Source organism: Halichoerus grypus, chromosome 6, assembly GCF_964656455.1.
Source record: "Halichoerus grypus chromosome 6, mHalGry1.hap1.1, whole genome shotgun sequence".
Classification (NCBI taxonomy): domain Eukaryota; kingdom Metazoa; phylum Chordata; class Mammalia; order Carnivora; family Phocidae; genus Halichoerus; species Halichoerus grypus.
Genome location: NC_135717.1, coordinates 9,188,338 through 9,213,357, shown reverse-complemented (window position 1 = coordinate 9,213,357; position 25,020 = coordinate 9,188,338). Strand labels below are relative to the sequence as shown.

The 25,020-nt window shown below is 46.0% G+C and overlaps 1 protein-coding gene across 1 annotated transcript in view; it reads right to left on the bottom strand.

Annotated features, from left to right (window-relative positions):
* HIP1 (huntingtin interacting protein 1) overlaps window positions 1–25,020 on the bottom strand; it is a 145,945-nt gene that overhangs the window by 90,582 nt on the left and 30,343 nt on the right. The window lies entirely within an intron of this gene.

Sequence of the window (25,020 nt, the reverse complement as noted above, 5' to 3'; positions counted from 1 at the left end):
CAAGTTCAACCTCCAGCTTTTTCTTGCTAGATGGCCTAGGGCAGGTCACTGTGGAAGTCAAATGAGACTCCGGGCTTGGAACCCCAGCCAGGTGTGGCCCGGGGCAAGTCACTCAACCTCTCCGTGCCTCAGTTTCCCCATCTACAAAACAAGGCTAGTCAACGCACATAAAACACTTAGAAGATTGCCTGGCATACCCTGTGTTACATGAGAGTTAGCGATCATTTCTATGAAAGAGCCACGCATATGTTAATTGTCACTGTCGATAATAATGATCACATAGAATTATGCTGAGACAGGGGCACCTGGGTGGCTCAAGTCGGTTAAGTATCCGACTCCTGATTTCGGCTCAGGTCATGATCTCAGAGTCCTGAGATCCAGGCCCATGTCCTGCTCCATGCTGAATGTGGAACCCGCTTAAGATTTTCTCTCTCCCTCTCCCTCTGCCCCTTCCCACACACTCTCTCTCTATATATATATATGTATGTGTATATGTGTATATATATATATATATCTGGGTAGGATAGAGCATGGAGATAAAAGCCACAGAAGGCCTGAGGTGGGAAAGAGGCAAACAGAGGGACTTGTATTCACAGCCTGATGCCTGCCAAGGATGGGTGTCCAAGAGATTTTGCCTCTGTTTAGATGTGGATGCTGTGACTTAGTTTCTCCTCCTGCAAACAGGGCAATAAGCACTCTTGGGGGGCTTAGGGACTGATGTAACAGGAAGCCCACAGTGGGGCTCCCAGCAGGTGCTCGCTACTATTAGTTGACTCTGGAATCACCTATGCTCGTGTGATGGCTAATCTAGGTCTCACCTTGACTGGGTCACAGGATACCCAGAGATCTGACTAACCGTGATTTCTGGGGGTGTCTGTGGATGAGATTAGCATTTGACTTGGTGGACAGAGTAAAGAAGCAGGCCCTCTGTGATGTGGGCGGGCATTATCCAATTGAGGGCCTGAACAGAACACAAAGGGGAAGAAGGGAGAATTCTGTTCTTTTTTTCAGCCTCACTGTTGAGCTGGGACACTGGTCTTCTCCTCCCCTTGGACCACAGGCTTCCCTGGTTCTCAGGCCATCGGACTCAGACTGAATTACACCATTGCCTTTCCTGGGGTCTCTAGCTTGCAGATGGCAGCATGAGCCAATTCCTTATAATAAATCAGTATTTTCTTCTCTCTCTCTCCCCCCCCCCACCTCGACCTTCCCCTCCCTCCCACCCCCCATATATATATCCACACACACATATTGACAGCAATATATCTATATCTATAATATTCTGTTTCTCTGGTTACTCACCAAATCAGATCCAGACCCTTCTAGAATCTGCCTCTGTCAACTGTCACCTTTCTTTGCATGGGCCACACTTCACCTGTCCCTTCCCCAACACTGCCCTGCCTCCTGGGCTGCTCCTTCTGCCCTTGATGCCCCCTTTATATTAACCCAACCTTTATTGACCGCTCCCTTCTAGTTCCACCCAGTAAACCTTTATTGAGTGCCTGCTGTATACATGACACCGGGCTAAGTGCTGTGACTACTGAGACACATAAAGCCAAGGTCCTACCCCTCACATCATTTCAAGATAATGTAGTGGCTACCTGCTCGAGAAGATGGTGCAGGTGTCTAGGGAACACCAAGGAGGGGCTGGGGAGGGGGGGAGGGGGGGAAGTGGTAGGAGGCTGGGGACACGTTCCTTCAGGAAGTGACAGACAAAGGTATTCCAAGCAGACTCAGCAGGACCCTTGCGGTGGGGGGGGGGGGGGGGGGGCGGCGGGTACCAGGATAGGAGCCAGAATTCCCACAGCCCTCACTGCCTGCCACCCCTGTGTACCTGGCCCCGGTCACAGTGGTGTGAAACCCACTCTTTCTCACCTGTTTGCCTCCTTTAGGGCCACTCCTTCTCTGAAGTCCTCCTAGGCTGAGCACCCAGCAGGCCCCAGCAGGCCCCAGCAGGAACTCTAGGACCAGGGTCCACTTCTGTCATGGTATCTCAGTCTTAGGTGGCGAGATGCTGGGGGCAACTGTCTCCTCTCCTCCACACTCCCCACCAGCCACCTCAGGGATCATTCAGGAACAGAGGCAGGTCACCTCCTCAAAAACCCAGCTCTCCACCCACAGCTTTCAGTGCAGGGGGGGGATCTCAAGGGCCTGCCACCTACTCTAACCTCATCCCACATCACTCCTGCCACGGGTCCTTTGCATGAGCTGGCTCTTCCTTATATACAGGGCCGCCTCTGTCCCTGTCTGTTTCTCTCCCTAACAGACACACACACACACAACCCCCCCACCTCATCTATGAAGGGTTAGGCTCCCCACAGCATTTCGTGCATGTCTCTAGCTCGGGTGGGATTACTTGGGTCAGCTGACCCTTTGAGGGCAGAAACCTGGTCTCGTTCCAAGCCTAGCTCAGGGCCAGTAGCTCTTCCAAACTTCAAGTGAGGCTCTTGAAGCATATGCATGGGGAAATTTCTGCCATTGCTAAATATTAGAGGTGACTACCACCCTTTTAATAAACAGCGACAGTATGCAGGCAAAGCTTATTTCGTGTTAAATAATATACATGTCATTTGCATTCGCTAGAACCTATGATTTGAGTAATAAAGGTTTAGGGAAAACCAGCCGTGACCCCATGAAGCTGGGGAATTCCTGCCCCTCCCCTGGGCTGAGGTCACCTCTGTCTGAGAATCCCATTGGCAATGAAGCACTTGATAAGGCTGTTGCCTACAACCATCAGAACCCCCCCCAACACTCAGAGTGCAACCTGAGGCATCTCACTCTCTGTGAGCCTCTGTTTCTCTCTCCATAAAATGGGTATAAAAAACATCCCTCTCACAAGAGGTTGTTATTAAGGATCAAATGAAAAATAACATGAGGCAGTACTTAGTAAGCTATGAATACCCATGACATTTTCTGGGCTGCAAAAAGTTCCCTTTATTGCTAAGTTTATTAATAAATAATAAACCTGTCCTTATGGGTCTAACAGATTTTATTTGATAGAGTTTCTTGTCAGTTCCCACCCTATCAACCTTGCTGTTCCTCTCTTTGCCTGGCCCCTAGGATCTGGTTCCACTAGCATCCTGGTAAGAGCAAGGATTCTGTCCTGACCATGCATAGCTGTGTGACCTAGATGAGGACCTTACCCTTTCTGAGCCTGTCTTCCGGAGATGACCAAGCGTTGTGGACAGGATTAAATGGGATGATTGATATTCAGTGCATGGGATGTGTGCTCAGTGACCATGAGCTCTTGGGCCATCTTGGAGGTCCTGGGGGGCAGGGCCCAGTGACCACACTGGATAAGCAGACTTTTCTCTCCCAGTGGGGACCAAGTGGGGCCAAGGTGTCACCTGATATCATTCCCAGTTAGATCTGGTGTTGCACAGAGCCTGGGGACAGTCTCCCCTCCTCTGAGCTCCTACAAGAAGAGGCATGGAGACCATGGGGGTGCCATGGGGGTGCCAGTGTTGGGGGGATATATCTAGAATCTTCTCTCACCTCCCTTCACACACAAACCCCCAAAATGGTTCCCCTCACGGAGTTTCAAGCTGTTTGACTTGCAAGTACCTGGCCCATTCTTCATTCTTCACTTTAAAATCCATTTTTCTCCTCAAAGCTGGTGACACCGCCTTAAAATACAAGGTCTCCACCAGCATTTCTTAGTGTATTTTTTTAAAGTCTAGAGTCGGTGCCAAAAACAATGGGGAGTTAGGGCTCTTGGGACTCGTTCTTGGACCATGATGATTGATGAGGCTTTTTTGTCTTGTGTTCACAGTTGAATCCTGGCCTCCGGAATAGCGTCTGGCATGGGACAGACACTCAAGTACTAGCGGCTGAACGTAGGAGTGACTGCATGTAAGAAATCATTTCACCCACATACCTGGCGCTAATCTGAGTCCTGGGACTCACAGGGGACTGCAATTTCTAATGCGGGTGGGTGCCTTTGGCTCAACCAAAGGGCTTTCGCATCTGTATTTCATACGCCAAAACTCTGAGGTAGGAGTGCAATTATCTTTTGCAGATGAGCTGAACAGGACAGAGAGAAACAAAGGGCTCATCTAAGAAACAGAACTTGTGTCTCTTGTCAGGGCTGTTCACCAAATATGGCTGCAGGCTCTTTCCACAGCAACACACTGCTTCTTGCTGTCCTATTACACAGTCGGGGAAAAGCTCGATCTTCCAGGGGTGTGTGATTCATCTGTCCATCCACCCACCCAACCAGGCCAACTTTCTCCACATGGCAGGTTCTGCTGGGCTCCAGGAGAGGGGAGAACATGGCTGGGGGTGGGGGGTGTGAATGCAAAACTTGGGTAAGAGCAGGTCTTGGGGGCTGCTCTTTCTAGCAACAGTGAAGGAGATGGAGTATCTCCTCTGGAGCCACTGCGGAAAAGAGTTTAGTGGCCCCTCAAAAAGTTAAACATAAATTGCTTTAGGAGCCAGAGTTCCACCCCTCCTTTTATACCCAAGAGGATTGAAAACAGGGACTCGGTCAGGTACTTGAGTGCCAATGTTCACAGCAACAATATTCACAACAGCCAAAAGCTGGAACCAACCCAAGTGTCCACCGACAGACGAGTGGACAAGCAAATCATGGTACATACGACGGACTATTATTCAGGTATACAAGGAAATGAAGCTCTGATACGTGATTCAGTGTGGATGAATCTTGAAAACACTATGCTAAGTGAAGTAAGCCAGGCACAAAAGGACAACGTTGCTGGGTCCACTTACATGAAATATCTAGAATATGGAAATTCACAAGGACAGAAAGTAGACTGCATGTTACCAGGGGGCGGGGCTTAGAGGGTGTAATGGGTACAGAGTTTCTGTTTGGGCTGATGGAGACTGGTGGAAACAGCAGTGATTCTTGCACAACAGTGTAGGTGTAATCAATGCCCCTGGATTGCACGCTTCAAAATGGCTAAAGTGGCAGAGTTTACTTATATCTATTTTACCACAATTAAAAAAAAAAAAAAAGCACAAACACATGCAAAACACGATAGCAGTAGCACGGAAGGAGACATACAGGTCAGGGAGATAGAACAGCAGGTCTGAAAACAAAGCAGACAATTCAGGCAGTATCGACACAATGGAATAAGGTCTCACCTGGGCAGGGGCGGGGGTGGGGGGAGCCCACAGCAAAAAAGCAAAATGACAAGCTTAGAAAAAAAATACAGAAAAATCTGTTCCTAACTTTAGCAATGAGAAGTCCTCCTCCTGCAAAATATAAAATTATGGCACCATAAAGGAAAACATTTTCCCTGTGGCGGTCTAGTCTTTGAACTGGACAATCTGGAAGGATCAAATACAATTTCGAGTATCCATAAATACATGTATCCTCTAGCCACTGGGCAACTCTCCTGGAGAAATGCCCCCATGAGCCACGTTCCCGGAAACATCGTTCCTAAGGAGGGCATTCCCGGAAACATCATTCCTAAGGAGAAGGCAAAACCAATGCAAATGTTCCCACAGCAGCAGAGAGTGGAAACAAACTAGGGTATTTTAATTCTGAGGAATATCATGCAGTTGTTAAAAAGAATGATGTTGATCTAAAAATGCTAACAGAAAAATCTCAAAAAAAAAGAAGAAAGGAAGGAAGGGAGGGAGTGAGGGAGGGAGAGAGAGAGAGAGAATGAAAGAAAGAAAGAGGGGCACCTGGCTGCCTCAGTGAGAGCAGCATCTGACTCGATCTCAGGGTTGTGAGTTCGAGCCCCATGTTGGGTGTAGAAATTACTTAAAAATAAAATCCTGGGGCGCCTGTGGCTCAGCCAGTTAAGTGTTTGACTCATGATTTCAGCTCAGGTCTCGATCTCAAGGTCATGAGTTCAAGCACCATGTTGGGCTCCATGCTAGGCGGGTGTGGAGCCTACTTGAAAAGAAAAAAAAGAGAGGGGGGAAGAGAGGAAGAGAGAAGGAGAGAAAGAAAGAAAAGAAAAGAAAGAAAGAAAGAAAGAAAGAAAGAAAGAAAGAAAGAAAGAAAGAAAGAAAAAGAAAGAAAGAAAGAAAAAGGAAGAAAGAAAGAAAAAGGAAGGAAGAAAGAAAAAGGAAGGAAGGAAGGAAGGAAGGATGGATGAACTCCACCTCCCTTGATAACTTCAAATGGATTTGCTCACTGGCTTTATTTTCAAAGGCTTCTGCTGAGGGATACATGCCTGCCCAGCTCCAGTACTACTTTGTGTGATGCCATCTGAAGAGCTGCCAGCCTTGGTATGAGGGCCTAGAATGTCCTACCCCAGCAGCTAACTCTGAGGGAGGAAAAGTCAGAAAGAGAACAGTGGGGTTGGGGTACTGGTATTCATGCATGGAGGGGAGGGGGCCAAGGGAGGGAAGGGGTCAGGGAGAAACCCTATAAAAAGGAGCAGGAGGGGCCCTGGGTAGTTCAGTCAGTTGAGTGATCATGGTTGTGAGTTCAAACCCCACACTGGGCTCCACACTGGGTATGGAGTCTACTTAAAAAAAGAAAAGGGGGAGCAGGAAAGTAAGCTAAGGCAGGACAGTGTGAAGGTCAAAGGGGCCATACCAAGTGCAGTCATATTCTAGTGACTGGCTAGTCATTTATAGGCAGAAGCACATCAAGCATTACCCACGTGTCCTCACATGCTGCTGTAGGTCATTCTGGCATCTCCTGCCTCTGGCCAGTCCCAGGGCTGAAACTGTAAATCATTCATGGAGGATCCTGTGTTATGACAAACTACGGCAGTCTTGCAAATGGCTTCACCCCAAATCCTGAAGCCCACAAAATGCTTGGCTTTGGTCTCACTGGGTGCCCTAGTGTCCTCGCCTGCTGGAGCCCACCCCACTCCACTTCTAGCTCCTTCCCATCTGAGAAAGGGAGGGGACCCGCATCTTCTGAGCATCTATTATCATATTTCATCCTCACAATTACTGTGATTAGAAAGGTAAGCAATGTTACTCAGCCATAAAAAGAATGAAATCTTGCCATTTGCAACAACATGGATGGACTTAGAGGGTATAATGCTAAGTGAAATAAGTCAAACAGAGAAAGACAAATACCATATGATTGCACTTATATGTGGTATCTAAAAAGCAAAACAAAACAAACAAAACCAGACTCTTAAATAAAGAGAACAAACTGGTGGTTGCCAGAGGGGCGGTGGATAGGGGGATGGGAGAAATAAGCAAAGGGGATTAAGAGGTAAAAACTTCCAGTTATAAAATAAATAAAGTCATGGAGATAAAAAGTACAGCATAAGGAATATAGTCAATAACACTGTCATAACATATGGTGACAGATGGTGACTACATTTGTGGTGAGAATGGAGTAATGTGTAGAACTGTCCAATCACTATCTTGTACACCTGAAATGAACATGACATTGTGTGTCAACTATACATCAATAATAAAAATTTTTTAAAAGAAACATAAGTGATGTCAACACCCGAAAAATAAATCCTCCAATTAAAAAATGGGCAGAAAACATGAACAGACATTTCCCCAAAGAAGACATCCAGATGGCCAACAGAGACATGAAAGATGCTCAACATCACTCATCATCAGGGAAATGCAAAGCAGATATCACTTCACAGCTGTTAGAATGGCTAAAATCAACAACACAAGAAACAACAGGTGTTGGCAAGGATGTGGAGAGAAAGGAACCCTCTTGCACTGCTGGTGGGAATGCAAGCTGGTGCAGCCACTGTGGAAAACAGTATGGAGGTACCTCAAAAACTTAGAAATAAAACTACCCTACTATCCAACAATCCCACTAGTGGGTATTTACCCCCCAAAATACAAAAACACTAATTCAAAGGGATACATGCATCCCTATGTTTATAGCAGCATTATTTACAATAGCCAAATTATGGAAGCAACCCAAGTGTCTATCGATAGATGAATGGATAAAGAAGATTGATAAATGGAATAGTATTCAACCATGAACAGGCATGAAATCTTGCCATTTGCAATGACATGGATAGAGCTAGACAGTATAATGCTAAGTGAAGTAAGTCAGTGAGAGAATGACAAATACAAATATGATTTCACTCATGTGGCATTTAAGAAACAAAACAAATGAGCGAAGGAAAAAAGGAGAGAGAGAGAGAAAGACCAAGAAACAGACTCTTAACTATAGAGACCACACTGATGGTTACCAGAGGGGAAGTGGGTGAGGGGATGGGTGAAATAGGAGAAAGGGATTAAAGAGTACACTTATCAGGATGGGCACAAAGTATAGAATTGTTGAATCACTATATTGTACATTTGAAACTAACATAACACTATGTTCGGGCTCCTGGGTGACTCAGACGGTTAAGCAACCGACTCTTGACTTCAGCTCAGGTCATGATCTCAGGGTTGTCAGATCGAGCCCTGTGTTGGGCTCCACTCTGGGTGTGGAACCTGCTTAAGATTCTCTCTCTCCCTCTCCCTCTGCCCCCCCCAACTTGCGCATGTGTGTGCTCTCTCTCTCTAAAAACAAACAAACAAACAAAACAAAACAAAGGAAAAAACACTGTATGTTAACTACACTGGAATTAAAATTAAAAACTTAATAAGAAAACAAATTTAAAAATTAAAAAAAAATAAAATCAACGCAGAACATTAAGAAAAAAAAAAAGGTAAGCCATACACCCAAGGTCATGCAACTACCAAGGATCAAGGGCAGGGCCAACATCAGAATGATCTAAAAAGTCATGCTCATCCCATTAGCTGATGTTCCTGGAAAAGCTCTTACTGGTACCCACTATCAGCAAGAATCTCTATTACATCCTCCCCGGGATGTAAAGGAAGCCAACTCCTGATCTTAAGACAGCATGAGTGGACTGGGGAAGTACATAAGCTACAGTACGTGGTAAAATGCTATATTTGATGGGTAAGAGAAGCATTACAGAGGTCAAGAGCAAGGAGAGACACAACAGGTCAAGATGACAAGCAGAAGACCATGAAGACAGAGAATGTTTGCGTCAAGTCCAGGAAAAGCCAAACGAACCTGGGGTTTGTTGATCTCCTTCCAACCCTGTCTGTTGTGCCCTGAGGAATCCCTCAGGCCATTTACCGAAACAACAACAGCAAAAGCCAACACAAAGAACTTCTCCAACTTCAAAGCCTCCTCAGCATCCTCTCCCCACCTCCCTGGTTATTATAGATAACGGGGAAGAGAGAAGACCAAGGACAGAGCCTGGGGAAAGCCTGCATCTAGGATGGGAGGAGCAGCCCCTGCAGGGACCCAAAAAAGCACAGAATTCGGTTGGAGGGAAGATGGGGACCCTGGACCGCCCTACAAGGAGGAGGAGTTGGCTGAATCCTGCAGGGAGGTGCCCGAGGACGGGAGAGGCAGGGAAGGCATGAAAGGCTCCGGCTAGGTCTCTGGCGCCATGTGGGGAGCAGCTGCAGCAGGGTAATTGAGACTGTGTGACACAGAGTGACAGGTGACAGGAGGCAAGGGGGAGGCAGGGAGGTGGCCTGCTCTTTGGAAGAGGCTGGTGGCGAAGTCACAGGGAGTTCCTAAGAGGATGGAAAAATCTCCAGAAGGCAGTGCGGTGATTAAGGATGGGGAAGATTTACACATGCTCGTAGCAGGAGGGATGTTTATGCGAGGTCTCTGAGGAGGGGTGGGATCATGGGGCTCAAGGGAACAGGGGTGAGGTAAGCTACAGTCAGGGGAGCGAGGAGGAGGGGGAGAGAAGGGGGGTATCCAACGAAGTTGGAGAAAACCAGCAATGCAGAAGAGACTTGCGTTGGAGGGTCTCCATCTTTTCAGTAAGGCTAAGTTAACCGGGAGAGGAAGGAAGAATAGAAACAGAGTGGCGTCCCAGAAGGGAAGGTGGGAAAAGGGTTTTCACATGGTGAGGGGTGGATGGTGAGGAGGGGGAGGCGGTGAGTATCAACTCTTCTTTCAGGAGCGGAAAAGGAGGGGCGCCTGGGTGGTTCAGTCAGTTAAGCGTCTGCCTTCGGCTTAGGTCATGATCCCAGGGTCCTGGGATCAAGTCCTGCACGGGGCTCCCTGCTCAGTGGGGAGTCTGCTTCTCCCTCTCCCTCTGCCCCTGACCCCCTGCTCTCTCTCTCTCTCTTTCAAATAAATAAGTAAGGGAATTACTGAAGACACAGGAGAGAATGGGGACGACAGGGCCAGGGTCCGGGATACAAGCTCAGCAGAGCCAAGACCCCAGCAGCGTCCTGCAGCCCCATCATGCCGACCACCCCACATGGAGGCTTCTGCAGTGAACACCCCCACCTCTTTCCACATGAGGTGCTGTCCACCCGACACCTGCATGCCTGTTACTCCTGGATGTCACTCCAGGAATTTACACTTATCCTAATGACATTTCATAAGCTGTCTTAACGCCCATCTGTTCTGCTACAATGACCAAGAAAACATTCAACTCCGTCCATGGTCTGCCAAGTTCCTTTTCAGTTCAGCTTACACCAGGTATGTGCCAGGTCACGTGAAGAACAAGACACCGTCCTTGCTCTCAAAGCACTTATAGTGAAGTGGGGAAGTAAACCATAGACAGATTTTTTTTTTTTTTTTAAGATTTTTATTTATTTGACAGAGAGAGACACAGAGAGAGAGGGAACACAAGCAGGGGGAGTGGGAGAGGGAGAAGCAGGCTGCCCGTGGAGCAGGGAGTCCGATGCGGGGCTTGATCCCAGGACCCTGGGATCATGACCTGAGCTGAAGGCAGACGCTTAACGACTGAGCCACCCAGGCGCCCCGACAGATCTTTTTTTTAAGATTTTATTTATTTATATAAGAGAGAGAGTGCGTGAGTGAGAGCATGAGTGGGGGAGGGGAGAAGGCAGAGGGAGAGGGAGAAGCAGGCTCCCCATTGAGCAGGGAGCCTGATGTGGGGCTCCATCCCAGGACCCTGAGATCATGACCTGAGCCGAAGGCAGACACTTAACCAACTGAGCCACCCAGGTGCCCTGAGCATCCGGCTCCTGATCTCAGTCAGGTCTTGATCTCAGGGTCCTGAGTTCAAGTCCCATGTTGGGCTTCATGCTGGGCATGGAGCCTACTTAGGGGGAAAAAAAGGAAGGAAGGGGGACCTTTTCCATTGCCGCAGAATTGGCTGCTGTGACCCAAAGCTGGGGCCCAAGTGGTGATATGTGCTCCACATCCTACACAGTCAGATAACCCCCAACTAGCTTCCGGCGGGGGGGTGGGCAGCCAGACCACCAGACTGTTCAAAAAACCACTTGGGGGGCGCCTGGGTGGCTCAGTTGGTTAAGCGACTGCCTTCGGCTCAGGTCATGATCCTGGAGTCCCGGGATCGAGTCCCGCATCGGGCTGCCTGCTGAACAGGGAGCCTGCTTCTCCCTCTGACCCTCCCCCCTCTCATGCTCTATCTCATTCTCTCTCTCAAATAAATAAATAAAATCTTTAAAAAAAAAACAAAACAAAAAAAAAACAAAAAAAAACCACTTGGGTTGTGCAGGATGCTAGGATTGCCCAGAGGAGGGGATATCACTTACTGGGTGGCACAGGGGCAATGATGCCTGAGCTGAGATTTGAAAGACCTGGAAAGTAGCCAGTGTGGTGAAGCACAATGGGAGAGAGAGCAAGTATGTTTCAGATACACAGCAGTAAGCGTGTTCTTGGAAGAACTGGGGTATGTAGGTGGCAGGCTGGTGTCATAAGGACATAAGGTCAAATGCAGGAAAGCTAGCAGGTGAATCTGGAGAGCTGGGCAATGGGGTTCATGGAGGAGAGGTACCAGGAGATTCCTCCCACACTGCTCTTACCCCCCAAACTACAGCAGCCGAGACTGCCGGATAGAGGGGGCAGGTGGTCAGTGCAGGGTGTGAGGCAGGGGACACGCCCAGGTCCGAGTGTTAGACACACCACTGACCGCTGTGCACAGGACAGTGCCAAGGATGGCCAGAGTGAAGGCAGACATCAGGCAGGAGGGCCCCACAGCGGCCCAGGCACGGAATGATGAGCCCTGACCCTGAGCAGTGCCTGCAGGAAAGAGAACACAAGGGGCACCCTGAGGGGGTGAAACCCAGCAGGACGTGGACTGGAGGGGGTAGGAGCAGAGCAGTGGCAGGGCAGATTGGCTTCTAGTTTTCTTTTCTTTTTTCTTTAGAAAGAGAGAGAGAGCACTCAAGGGGAGGGGCAGAGGGAGAGAGAGAATTTTAAGCAGGCTCCATGCCCACTGCGGAGCCTAATGCAGGGCTCAATCTCACGACCCTGAGATCACAACCTGAGCGCTTAACCGACTGAGCCACCCAGGCACCCCTGCTTCTAGTTTTCTGACTTGTTAATTAATAGGGGAGCCATCCCATTAAGACAGTATGGGGTGGGATCCAAGCACACAGGTGGTGTTTGCTTCAGACAGGAGGAGAGATACCTTCCATTTTACCTGCAGAAGGTGGAGCAGGTGGGCTTGAGTTCAAATACATTTAGGGGCCCAGTGGGGAGGGGGAGACCAGCACTTGCACCTGAGGACTTTGGTTTTCTGGGTAAAGAAGACAAGCAAGGAAGGAAAGGTAGAGGTGGAGCTCTGAGGAACAGGAAGGTTTGAAACACAGTGGTTCCCCCTTACTCACGGGGAACACGTTCCAAGACCCCCAGTGGCTGCCTGGAACCTCAGATAGTACCAAATCCCATAGAGACTGTCTTTCCCTATAATACACACATACCTATGATGAAGTTTAATTTATAAATTAGGCACAGTAAGATTAACAACAACTAATAATAACATAGAACAATTATAGCAGTATACTGTATGTAATAAAAGTTATGTGACTGTGCTCTCTCTCTCAAAATATCTGATTGTACTGCAGTCACCCTTCTTCCTGTGATGTGAGATAAGATGCCTACGTAACGGGATGAAGTGAGATGAAATGATGTAAGCATTGTGACCTTCTAATGCTACGTCTGAGGGAGGCTCGTCTGTTCCCTGACTGCAGTTGGCTGAGGGACCTGGAACCCTGGGAAGTGAATTCGCAGTAAAGGGGGGACCCCCGTAGTCACTGTTGAGAAAGGCGGGGGGCCACAAGAGGACCACCGACCAGCGCTGGAGGCCTTGATGAACATGGACGCCATTTTTGTCTTTTGACTTTGTTGATGGCATCTTTTCTTGGATTAACCCTTTTAACTTTTACGTAGCCAAATCGACCAACTTGTCCTTTACAGCTTGTAGGTTTCATGGCATGCTTTAAAAAGGCTTCCCCCCATATGGCAGTTTGAAGCCAAACCAAACCAAACAAAAAAGGTGGGGCCGTATGTGCTGTCATAGACAATATCCGGGAAAAATAGAGTAAGTGGAACAACATGGCAAGTTCATACAGATGATATGCTTACAGAGCCAGACTGTCTTAGGAAGACCATGTGGTGAGGGGGCTGCCTCTGGGGAGTTGACTGGTTGGAGTGGATGTTGCAGAAAGTCACAGGGCAAGGGATCAGAGGATATAGGGAAGATGGGCTGAAGTCAGGGACCCCACTGGTCAATGGGAGAGAGAGCAAGTATGTTTCAGATACACAGCAGCTCCTGATCCCAAGATCAGAGATCACCTGCGATCAGAGGAGAGTACGCAGGAGAGACCATATTTTGTGCTAAGGTTTGTGCTAAGGTACAAAAAGGTCAAGTAGCATTCACAAGGGCACTTGGCTAACAGGGCATTGCATTCTGGCTCCAGGCCTAACTAACCTTCACCGCTTAATCTACGTTACTTTTCACAACATCATACTAAGTGAAAAAGCAGGACACAAAACTGTTTATAGTAGGAGCACAATTCTGTAAAACAAAAATCAGAAATCCAGTTGACCTTTGAACAATGAGGGGGTTAAGGGTGCCAACTCCCCCGCACCATGGAAAATCTGCATATAACTTTTGACTCCCCCAAAACTTAACTGCTGATGGCCTATTGCTGACCAGAAGCCTTACCAATAATAAAACAGTTAATTATCACATATTTTGTATATTGTGTGTATTATATACTGTTTTCTTAAAACAAAGTAAGCTAGAGGTAAGCAAGTGTTATTAAGAGACTCATAAGGGGTGTGCCTGGGTGGCTCAGTGGGTTGAGTGTGGGACTCTTGGTTTCGGCTCAGGTCACAGTCTCAGGGTCCTGGGATCAAGGCCCACGTTGGGCTCTTCGCTCAGCACAGAGTGCTCGGGATTCTCTCTCTCCCTCTGCCCCTCCCCCTGCTTATGAGCTCTTTCTCTCTCAAATAAATAAAATCTTAAAAAAAAAACTCATAAGGAAGAGAAAATACATTTATAGTACTAGACTGTAAAAAAGCCACATATAAGTAAAACTGCTCATTTGAAACCTGTGTTGTTCAAGGGTTAACTCTGTGTGTGTGTGTGTGTGTGTGTGTGTGTGTGTGTGTGTGTTTATAGGCAGTATATTTACAGGCAAACACTGGAAAGAAATACGTTAAAATATTAACAGGAGTTATCTGAGTGGTGATTTTAAAAAATGTTTTTCTAGATTTTCTGTAATTAACATTAGTATTATTAACAGAAAAAAAAAGTCATTCAAAATAACCACTGGAATGGGCAAGTACCAAAGACATTCTATAAAAATAGACTTTCTGGAAAAAGGCACCTTGGCAACATACCCTGAACATTTGAATAAACAAAAAGTACCCTTTTTGATTCATGGTGTAATAGTGGAAAGAACGTGAGATTACCAAGGCCTGGGTCTGGGCTGCTTAGAGAAGTAACTCCCTAAGCCTCCACTGCTTTATATAAAATGGGTGTGAAAATATTAAAACTTGCTTCACGTGGTTGCTGCAGACACCAGGTGAGACCCTGCAGATGAAAAAATTTCTGTCAATCAAGTAAAGCGTGTTCTTTTCAGAGAATTATTAATTCTACCTTTTATCAATGCACTGGCCCACATCCTGTTCAAAATTAAACCGTGATTATAAAATACAATGCCAATTCTTGATTAATCAGTCACCTTGATGTCATATAACAGTCATTCCATTAAAATCAGTCTGTAGCTGGTATTACTGAGCCATAATAATGGGATGCGTATCTCAAATTTCCCCATATTCCAACTGGAAACTCAGTGTTGGGGACAATTCAAGAGGACCGCTTCCCGGTAAGCAGCCCTACATACCCTGTTACGGGGTTCCCTGATCTTCCCCGAAGCCAAAGCCATGCTCCCTGCTTGCCCACAGCTACTTGAGGCTTCCAGGAATCCTCTGTCCATAATTGCTCATAATCCTTTCTGGACCAAACCCAGAGACAGACCCAATCTTCTAAAATGCCCACCCCTGTGCCCACGTCTCTTCTTCTCTCTCGCCTCAATGTTGGGAGGTGTCCCTCTTCCAACGAAGGCCAGACTCTCCAAACAAGTCCTGTCCCGGGTCTTCCCCACGTTTAAAGACATCATCCTCTTGGACCTTAGAGCACCATAAACTCATCACTGCACTAGACAGCAGCAATCTCCCAGTCCCCACTCTTGGGCAACTATGCTCCTTCCCTATATGCTGCCAGAATAATATTTTTTTCTTTAAGTAGAGATATAATTCAATACCATAGAATTCTGCATTTTACATTCCTATCAGCAAAGTACAAGAGTTCCAATTTCCTTGATGGGAACATCAGGCCCAAGGGAATGATGGCTTTAAAATACGTTTCCTTATAAGAGTTTTATAGGGTTAGCTCTAACAGTTAGGTCTTTGATCCTTTTACAGTTCAGTTTTATATATGGTGTGAGGTAGGGGTTCAACTTCATCTTTTACAAATGGATATCCAGTTGTCCAACACCATTTGTTGAATAGACTCTTCTTTCCCCATTGAGTGGTCTTGGCACTCTAGTCAAAAATGAACTGACCATAGATATATGGATTTCTTTCTGAAAGTTCATTTCTATCCTACTGACCTGTATGTCTATCCTTATACCAAAACCACACTATCTTGATTACTTGATTACTGTAGCTTTGCAGGAAGTTTTGAAATTGGGAAGGATGACTCCACCCACTTTATTCTTCTTTTTCCAAACTGTTTTGGCTGTTTGGGGTCCTTCGAATTTCCTATATATTTTAGTCTCAGCTTGTCTATTTCTGCAAAAAGGCAGCTGAAATTTTAATAGGGATTGCACTGAATCTGTAGATCAATTAGGGGAGTATTGCCTTATTAACAATATTAGTTAGGTCTCCTGACCTAATTGAACATATGATGTCTCTCCTTTATTTGGGTCTTCTTGAGTTTCTTTCAACAATGTTTTATAGTTTTCAGTGTACAAGTCTTGCACATCTTTGGTTAAACCTATTCCTAAGCATCTTATTAATTTTTATTATAAATGGAATTGTATTCTTAATTTCATTTTTGAAATGATTTTTAAAGTGTTGATCTTGTACTCTGCAACCTTGCTTGGCTCACTTATTAGTTTAAGAGCTGTTGTTGGTGGATTTTTAAAGATATATATATATAAATATATAATCATGTCATCAACCAATGGAGACAGTTTCACTTCTTCTTTGCCAATCTGGATGCCTTTTATTTCTTTTTCTTGCCTAATTGCTCTCATGAGAACCTCCAGTACAATACTGAATATAAATGGTAAGAACAGACATCCTTGTTTTGTTCCTGATCTTAAGGAAGAAAACCTTCAGTCTTTTCACAATTAGGTATGATGTCAGCTGTGGGGTTTTTTGTTTTTTTTTTTTTTTTTTTTTTGTAGATGCCCTTTTATCAGGCTGAAGAATATCTTAATTTCTCTTTCATTTTTGAAGGACACTTTTACCAAACATAGAATTCTTCGTTGGCAGGTTTTTTTCCTTCCTTTCATCACTTTGAATACGTCCTCCCACTGTCTTCTGGTCTCGCTGTCTTTTTGTGTTTTGTTTTTTAATGGGAAATTAACTGTTAATCTTATTGAGGATTCCCTGTACATGATGAGTCACTTTTCTCCTGCTACTTTCTCTCCTTGTCTTTGGCTTTTGAAACTGTGGTTATGATGTGTTCCGGTGAGGATCTCTTTGAATTTATCCTACTTGGAGTTTGTTGACTTTCTTGGATGTGGAAATGTATGTTTTTTCATCAAATTTGGCATGTTTTCGGTCATTATTTCTTCAAATATCTCAACTGATCTATCTTCAAGTTCGCTGATTCCTTCTTCAGCCTGCACAAATTAGATGTTGATCCCTGCTAGTGAATTTTTTTTGGTTTGAGTTATACTTTTCAATTCTATGATTTTCTTTTTAGTTTCTTTTTTATAATTTCTATCAATTGCCTCTATGTGAAACTCCATTTTCATACTTTCATTTAGATATGGTTTCCTTTAGTTCTTTGTACATATTTAAAATAGCAGACTGGGCACCTAGGTGGCTCTGTTGGTTGAGTGTCTGCCTTTGGCTCAGGTCATGATCCCAGAATCCTGGGATCAAGCCCCATGTTGGGCTCCTTGCTTGGGGAGGAGCCTGCTTCTCCCTCTTCCCAACCCTGTGCATGATCTCTCTCGCTCTCTCTTGCTCACTCTCTCTCTCTCTCTCAAATATAATTAAAAATTTGTTTTAATTAAAAAATAAAATAAAATAGTGGACCTACAGGTGCCTGGGTGGCTCAGTGGCTTAAGCATCTGTCTTTGCTCAGGTCATGATCATGGGTTCCTGGGATTGAGCCACTTGTCAGGCTCCCTGCTCAGCGGGTAGTCTTCTTATCCCTCCCCCTTTACTCCTCCCCCTGCTCATGCCCTCTCTCTCTCAAATAAATCTTTAAAAAAATTTAAAAATACAAAAACAAAAAAGAATAGTGGACCTAAAGTATTTGTCTAGTAATTCTGGCATCTGGGCGTTTTCATGGACAGTTTCTATCAATTGCTTTCCCACCATGTATACAGGATTGTATTTTCTTATGGTTTCTTTGCATATTTCATAATCTTTGTTGAAAACTGCACCTTTCAAATAATATAATGTAGCATCTGTGGAAATCAGATTCTGCTCCTTCATAGGGTTTGTCATTGTTGCTGCTTAATGTGGTGGTTGTTTGGTGACTTTCCTGAACTAATTCTGCAAAGTCTGTATTCTAGGTCATGAGTGATCACTGAAGCCTTTGCTCAGTTAACTCAGCGGTCAGCTAATGATTAGACAGAGATTTCCTCAACCTCCTGGAACCAGTAAATCTCCTTCTCTTTGCTGAGGGGTTCCGTTTGCATGTTGGGGCATGCCTTCAACACTCAGCCAGGCAGATTATACCTCAGCCCCGACTTTCATGTCCAGCTTGCATGCAGCTTCAAGGTCAGTCAGAGGTGAGAGATTATTGCCTTCTCAAGTCTTTTCTGAACACACACATGGCCAACACACGTACATGGATTATAGGAACAGCAGAGCTTTTAAAAGCTCCCAGTGGAAAATAAATAAATAAATAAATAAATAAATAAATAAATAAATGCTCCCAATGAACATCTTACTCCTCAGCCTTTCCTTTTAAGCTCTATGTTAGTCTATTGTCCACCCCAACTGTTATCCATTGCCTTATGTAGCTGTGATGTTAAAATAATCAACAAATGTCCCTGGGGAGAGGCTTTTAAGCACTGGAGATGGCTTAAATAAGGTCAAAAAAGGACAAGCCTTCCAAGTGAGGTCTTGAAGGGAACCACTAGCTAGGTTAGATGATGGCTATTCTACATGATCTCGTGATCTGGCTACTGCCTAGCTCTCCAACTTCACCTCCCACCTCCCACCCCAGGGTAGCTGGCATTCTTGCAGTTTCTTGAACAAGGCTGTTCCTGCCCCAGGGCCTTTGAACATACTGTTTGCCTTTGCCTGAAAAGCTCTTTCCCGTGATTTCTGCTTGGCTGACTTCATCACTTCATTACCATCTGTGATTAAACAGTACTTCATCAAAGAGGTTTTCCAACCACCCTTTCTAATAAAACCTCCTTCTCACCCAACCCCCATCACCAACACTAGCTATTTCTCCCTCTCATTTTTTTCAGTAGTATTTATCACAATCTGGCATGATATCATACACATACTTGCTATTGCCTGATTTCCCTGTTGGAACCTAAGTTCTGTGAAGATGAACTCTGACTGCATTGTATCCCTAGCTCCTAAAACAGTTCCTGGATCTGCTCAGAAATACTTTTTTAAAAATGAAGTAGTCTTCTAAGATGGATCTGTATTCTGTCAGCTTAACTAAACTGGACTACACTTCCCAGAATTCCCTTCCTTGTGTAGTTCCAAATTATCATGGGATACTTGGCCCAAGATTTGCAAGGCAGCCATGAAGGAGCAGCCATGCTTCTCTGTGCTCAGTGAGTGCAAGCACCACGCACTGTCACTTGTCTGCTGGGTCAACTGGTTGGCATGGAGCTGCAGCCAGGCCTGCAGCTCCCCTAACTCTAGCTTCTCCAACTCCTGGGCCAGGGGCATATTTAGCTCTGTGGCAAAGAACACCCATACGTTGCATGACATCTTCATTATCAAAGTTGGAATAATAGAGCCCGTGAGAAAACAACACAGTTCCAGTCCATCCTTGTGGGTTCCAGCTCAACCTCTAAGGTTTCAGCTTTTTCTTGCTCCCCCCAGTTCACATGTCTCTTCCCTTCCCAACTGCCTCCCTATGGCCTTCAAGGTCTAACACCAGATACAGAGACAACAATGCCACATAGACAGGGTAATGGGTTCCCAAAACTATGCAAGGTCAAATCTTTATAATAGATCCCTTATAATCCAAGTGGTTCGGCTTCTCTGATTGAACCCAGCTCACATACCCCTTAAGTCCTATAACCTCAACCATTCTCTATCAGTTTATCTCCATCTGCTTTTATTTTTTATTTTTTTTTAAAGATTTTATTTATCTGAGAGAGAGCATGCACAAGCAGAGGGGAGGGGCCAGGGGCAGAGGGAGAGGGAGAAGCAGACTCCCCACTGAGCAGGGAGCCAGACACAGGCTCGATCCCAGGACCCTGAGATCATGACCTGAGCTGAAAGGAGATGCTTAACCTACTGAGCCACCCAGGTGCCCCCATCTGCTTTTAAACAAAGTTCCCCAACTTAAAAAAAAAAAAATCGCTCGGGCGCCTGGGTGGCTCAGTTGGTTGAGTGACTGCCTTTGGCTCAGGTCATGATCCTGGAGTCCCGGGATTGAGTCCCACATCGGGCTCCCTGCTCAGCAGGGAGTCTGCTTCTCCCTCTGACCCTCCCCCCTCTCATGTGCACTCTCTCTCTCTCAAATAAATAAATAAAATCTTAAAAAAAAAAAATCGCTCGTCAACCTGACACACCCCTCCAACTATAGCCCACTCTTCCCTTTCCAAGTCAAATTTCTTGAAAGACCTGCCTTCATTGACTGTCTTCATTTTATGAATTACTCTAGTTCTTGCTAGATCAACAATAAGCTCCATTTGCAAAATCCAAAGAACACATTTTTTTTTTTTTTCCAGTTCCCATCTAACGAAAGCTGGTATTCTTTAGTCGTGTTTTCCATGGCTTGGCACTCTGATCTCCACGATACTCTCTGCTCTTGGCCTCCATGGCACCAAACTTTCCTGGTTTCCCTCCCTCTTCTCTCATTTTCCTTTCCCTGGCTGGCTTCTTCTTGACCTGTGTGTTAAATGTTGGGGTCCTCAGGACAGACATACCCCCTTGGCCCTCTGCACTCTCTTCTTCAGTGGTCTCCTCCACCCCCCATGCCTCCAGTTACCACCCAGATGCCAACATAATTTCCATCTCTCTGGCCTCCAGATCTATTTAGCAATATCCACAGTGACCTCAGAATCAACATGTCCCAAATCCATCCCTGACCATCCCTGCAATGTGATGACACCATCATGCTTTGGGTCATGGCCAAAGCCAGAATCCTGAGATAAATCCTTGACTATGTTTCTTCTCACATCTCCCCAATGACCAGATGCTGGCAACTCAGTCTTTTAAATGTCCCCATCCACTTCTCTCCATCCCCGTGGTCACCACACTGTCCTCTTACCTGACACCTTGCCCCCCCAATCTCATTCTTCACAATGAGGCCTCCCTTTCACCTGTCCTGCTGCCTCATTCAAATACTTATGGGATTGCAACTGAAAACCAGAAGGATCTTTATAAAGTGCAGGTGCAATCATGATATTTCTCTGCCTCAAACCCTTTGAAGGTTATTCATAGGGTAAAATATAACACTCTCAGGGCCTTGCACATCGGCCCTGTCTCCTCAGCCCTACCTTTAGCCCTCTATCTCTTCCTTGTCCATTCTGCAGGCACTCCACCCCATTCCTGGAATGAAAGCATTTCTCCACCTTCTGCCTTTTGCACCCTCTGCCTGGAATGCTCTTCTTGACCTCCTTTTCCAGCGAATTCCTGCTCTTCCTTCAGATGTTGACTTGAACACTCCCAGATTAGAGTGGTTCTGTTATTCACCCCATAGAACCTTTTCTTCTTTATGCCACATCATGCCTGTCCTCATGTTAAACATCTGTCCACCACCAGGCACATGAAGGTGGTGTGTTGTCCTGTCTTGTCCACTCACTAGATGAACCACTAGGGCTAGCACAATGCCTGCTCATGGCAAGTCCTTAACAAATGTTCGTCAAATTAGTAAATTTAAAAGGTTTGAAAGCTATCTAGGCCGATATTCTCATTTTACAGACAAAAAAAAAAAAGAAAGAAAGAAGTCAACTGTAGCCCATAGAGAATTGATATTCCTATTTCCTAGGAGGTAAGAGTTTAGGTTTATACAGGCCTCTTGACCTTGGATTGCTTAAAGAGGGACAGATAGATAGATACGGCTATCTAGACACACACACACACACACACACACACACACACACACACCAAAACATACCTCCTACAAAACTTACACACAGGAGCAAACTATTCTGACCATGTCCCCACCTCCTCCTTGCTAAATGTGTCCCCAGCCTGCTGCCCTTAGAGGGATTTTGCTGCTAATCCACTCCTGCTCTGCTGGTCAGGCAAGAGCATGGTGGATGGGATGGGGCATTCTAATTCAAGGACTTTGGGAGTGAGGCTAAAGGATTTGAATTAGTTCCAAGAGACAAACAGCAGTCTGCATTATTCACTTAAGATTTACGAAGTGGGGCAGTGCAGAGAGGGTCCAAGCTTGCGTCCAGTGGGGCCACAGTCTGGGCCCAACTGTCCTTCCCAGCTTCATTTCCCCTGTCCTTACTCCATTCCCATCCCAGAGACCCAAACTCCCACTGTTCCCAAAACTTGACTTGCTTGCCTCTGGGGCTTTCCATATGATGTCTTCTTCCCTATTTTTCTCTTTTGCCCTCCGCTATCAAACTCCTTCAAGGCAAAGCTCATGCATTACCTCCTCTGCAAACTTATCCTTCCCACCTAGAAAGACTCCTGTACTTCCTTCCAAGCGCCCCTAAAGCATCCCTTCACAGCTCAGCTAGTACCCTCATGCTCACTATTGCTGGGTCTCTCTCCTCCAAGAAACTTAGGGCAAAGCTGGGGTCCTTCCTGCACCCTGGACCCACCATGGTGCCTGCCCACACTGCTGGTGCCCCACTGTATCACAATCCTGGAGGGTGCGGTCTGTAAAAGCACCAGGGTTTCCTTCCTTCGGGCAGGGCAGGAGCTTGCTGAACTTTCTGTAATCAGAAAGTGAGACCCCCCTCTGCCATATAAACCAAAGGCCCGCAGCCTCACCATGAGTGGCCAAGCCTGAGGGGTCCCAGGGAGTCCAGGCTCCAAAGGGGAGCCCACTGTGCTGCATCTGCAGGAGTGGGGGAGGAGGGGCTCTCCGCAGAGATCCTAGAGGACTGAGTCACTGGAAGGCAGCCAAGTGCGGCCGGATGAGAGGGAGCTGGGTTAAGGAGAGATCTGCTTGGCCACCCCTCCGGATGAGGACAGCTGGGACACAAAGCTCCACCTGTCAGGCCCTCCACGCGATTCCTCTGCCTGGTGCTCCCAGGCCTGGCCCCATGCCCGCCACCAGCAGCTGCCTCCCGCCCCCCCCCACCCCGCCATGGGTGGCCTTTGGTCCTCTCCCGGGGACAGCTGTACCACACCAGCGGGTGGGAGGTGGCTCATCAAGGGCCTTCCAGGGCGGCTTCCAATTGTAACCTTCAAATCTGGAACCTCCTCGGGAGTCAGCAGCAGAGAGTAGCCCCATGGTACCTGGGTGTCCCTAACTTGAGTGACAAGGAGAAGTGCTTCCAGGTGACCAGGGGCTCTCTTCAAGGCCCCCTTCATTTTCTCCGAGGTCCCCTGGCTCAGCTCCACACTGTGGCCATGCCCAGGACCCCTGTCCTCCCTCTGCAGAGCCTCTTGGACAGCCTGCAGGCAACCCGGAGAGCAAGACAATAAAGCAAACAAGCGGAGCGAATGCCTAAAGAGAAACGCAAAGCAGAGTTTTATTTTTTAATTTTTAAGTTTACTTTTTATAAAGGCAATATCAACTCATAGGAAATTACTTACACAGGTATATACACATACGTATATGAATGTATAACAGAAATAAGAGTTTTGGCCGTGCCCTGGCACGTGGCGGCAGTCAGTCTCCTTGGAGTACGTCCAGTGACTGTGTCTGTGTTTCCATGAGGAGCCCATGCTACAAACCACGAGAACAGAGCGAGGACGGGTGACAGAATGAGCACTCAGGTATCCCAGGCCTGGTACAGAGACGTCAACTGAGTGGGTTGAGACAGGTGCGTCAACAGCGCCATCAGGAAACTTGAAAATAGCATCATCCTTTGCGACGCGTGTAGAGAAGATGGTTTCGAGCCCTGATGGGTATTAGGTTTTATCTGATCTTAAATGTGAGGTCCCTGGGGTGAAGGGCTCCTTGAACTCTGTGTCCTTGGTCCCTCATGCAAAACGTGTGCCTGTAAGTGCTTGAGAATCAATTTCATCCATTTTGCATTTCCCAGCATACCCAGCAGTCAGATGCCCCAGCCCTAATGAAGGCAGAAGGCTTTACTGAAAGAATCCAACGGGGAAAGGGAGGGCCCAGCAGAAGCCGTGGCTTCCACTTTCTGATCATCCCTGCCACCCAGGTGATGAGGTCCTGGGAAAACTGTGCTGAGATAGGCTGGATAATTGTGCAGGAGTTAAGGAGATGGTATATATATATTTTTTTTTTTTTCTTAAACATTTTATTTATTTATTTGAGAGAGAGAAAGAGCGCATGCACAAGCAGGGGGAAGGGGGCAGAGGGAGAAGCAGACTCCCCGCTGAGCAGGGAGCCCGATGCAGAACTCGATCCCAGGACCCTGAGATCATGACCTGAGCTGAAGGCAGATGCTTAACTGACTGAGCCACCCAGGTGCCCCAAGGAGATGGTATATTTTTGATTATTTAATATTCCACCCCCAGAGGTAACATTTTTATTTCCTTTTTCCAATGCTTTCATTTGATCTTTATTTTTACCAATAGAAATAAAAATCTTAAAAAAAAAAACCACAGGTGGCTAGACCATAATCCTGATAAACGTTTAAATGTCACGTTCCCCCTGAAGTTTAAGAATTTCACTTGTTAAAAATAATATAAATATAATTTTATATGACTGCATAATATTACATCCTATGGATATATTCATCCATTCAACAACTATTTATTTTATGCCTACTGCGTGCTAGGCATTTTTCAAGCACTGGGTGTATCAGAAATTACTCATCCACCTCCTGCTGAATGCAGAAGTTGTTTACAATTTTTCACCATTAAATAACTTTGTGATAAGCATCTTTGTTTGTAAGAGGATTTTGTATATTTCAAGTTCTTTTCCTAGGACAGATTCTTAGAAGTTGAATTAGTAGGTCAAAGAGTAATAAATAACATTCTCAACATGCTGTGCCCACATGTCTTCCAAAAAGTCAGGCCAATACGTACTTTCTTTATCAGAAGAGTGCCGATTTCGTACATCCTGACTTTATTCAATTTTGTCACTAGAAAGAAACATAAGTATCTTCTTTGATTATTTTGTATTTCTTACTAGTTTTTCTTGTATTTATGAATTGTTTCCTTCCTTTGCGAATCCTCTACTCATATCCAGTCATCTACTGGAGCATCTTACTTAGAGGCTTATGTAAGTTCTTGGGGCATCTGGGTGGCTCAGTCAGTTAAGTGGCCAAAATGTGGAAATAACCCAAATGTCCTTTGGTTAATGAATGGGTAAACAAAGGTGGTATTATCCA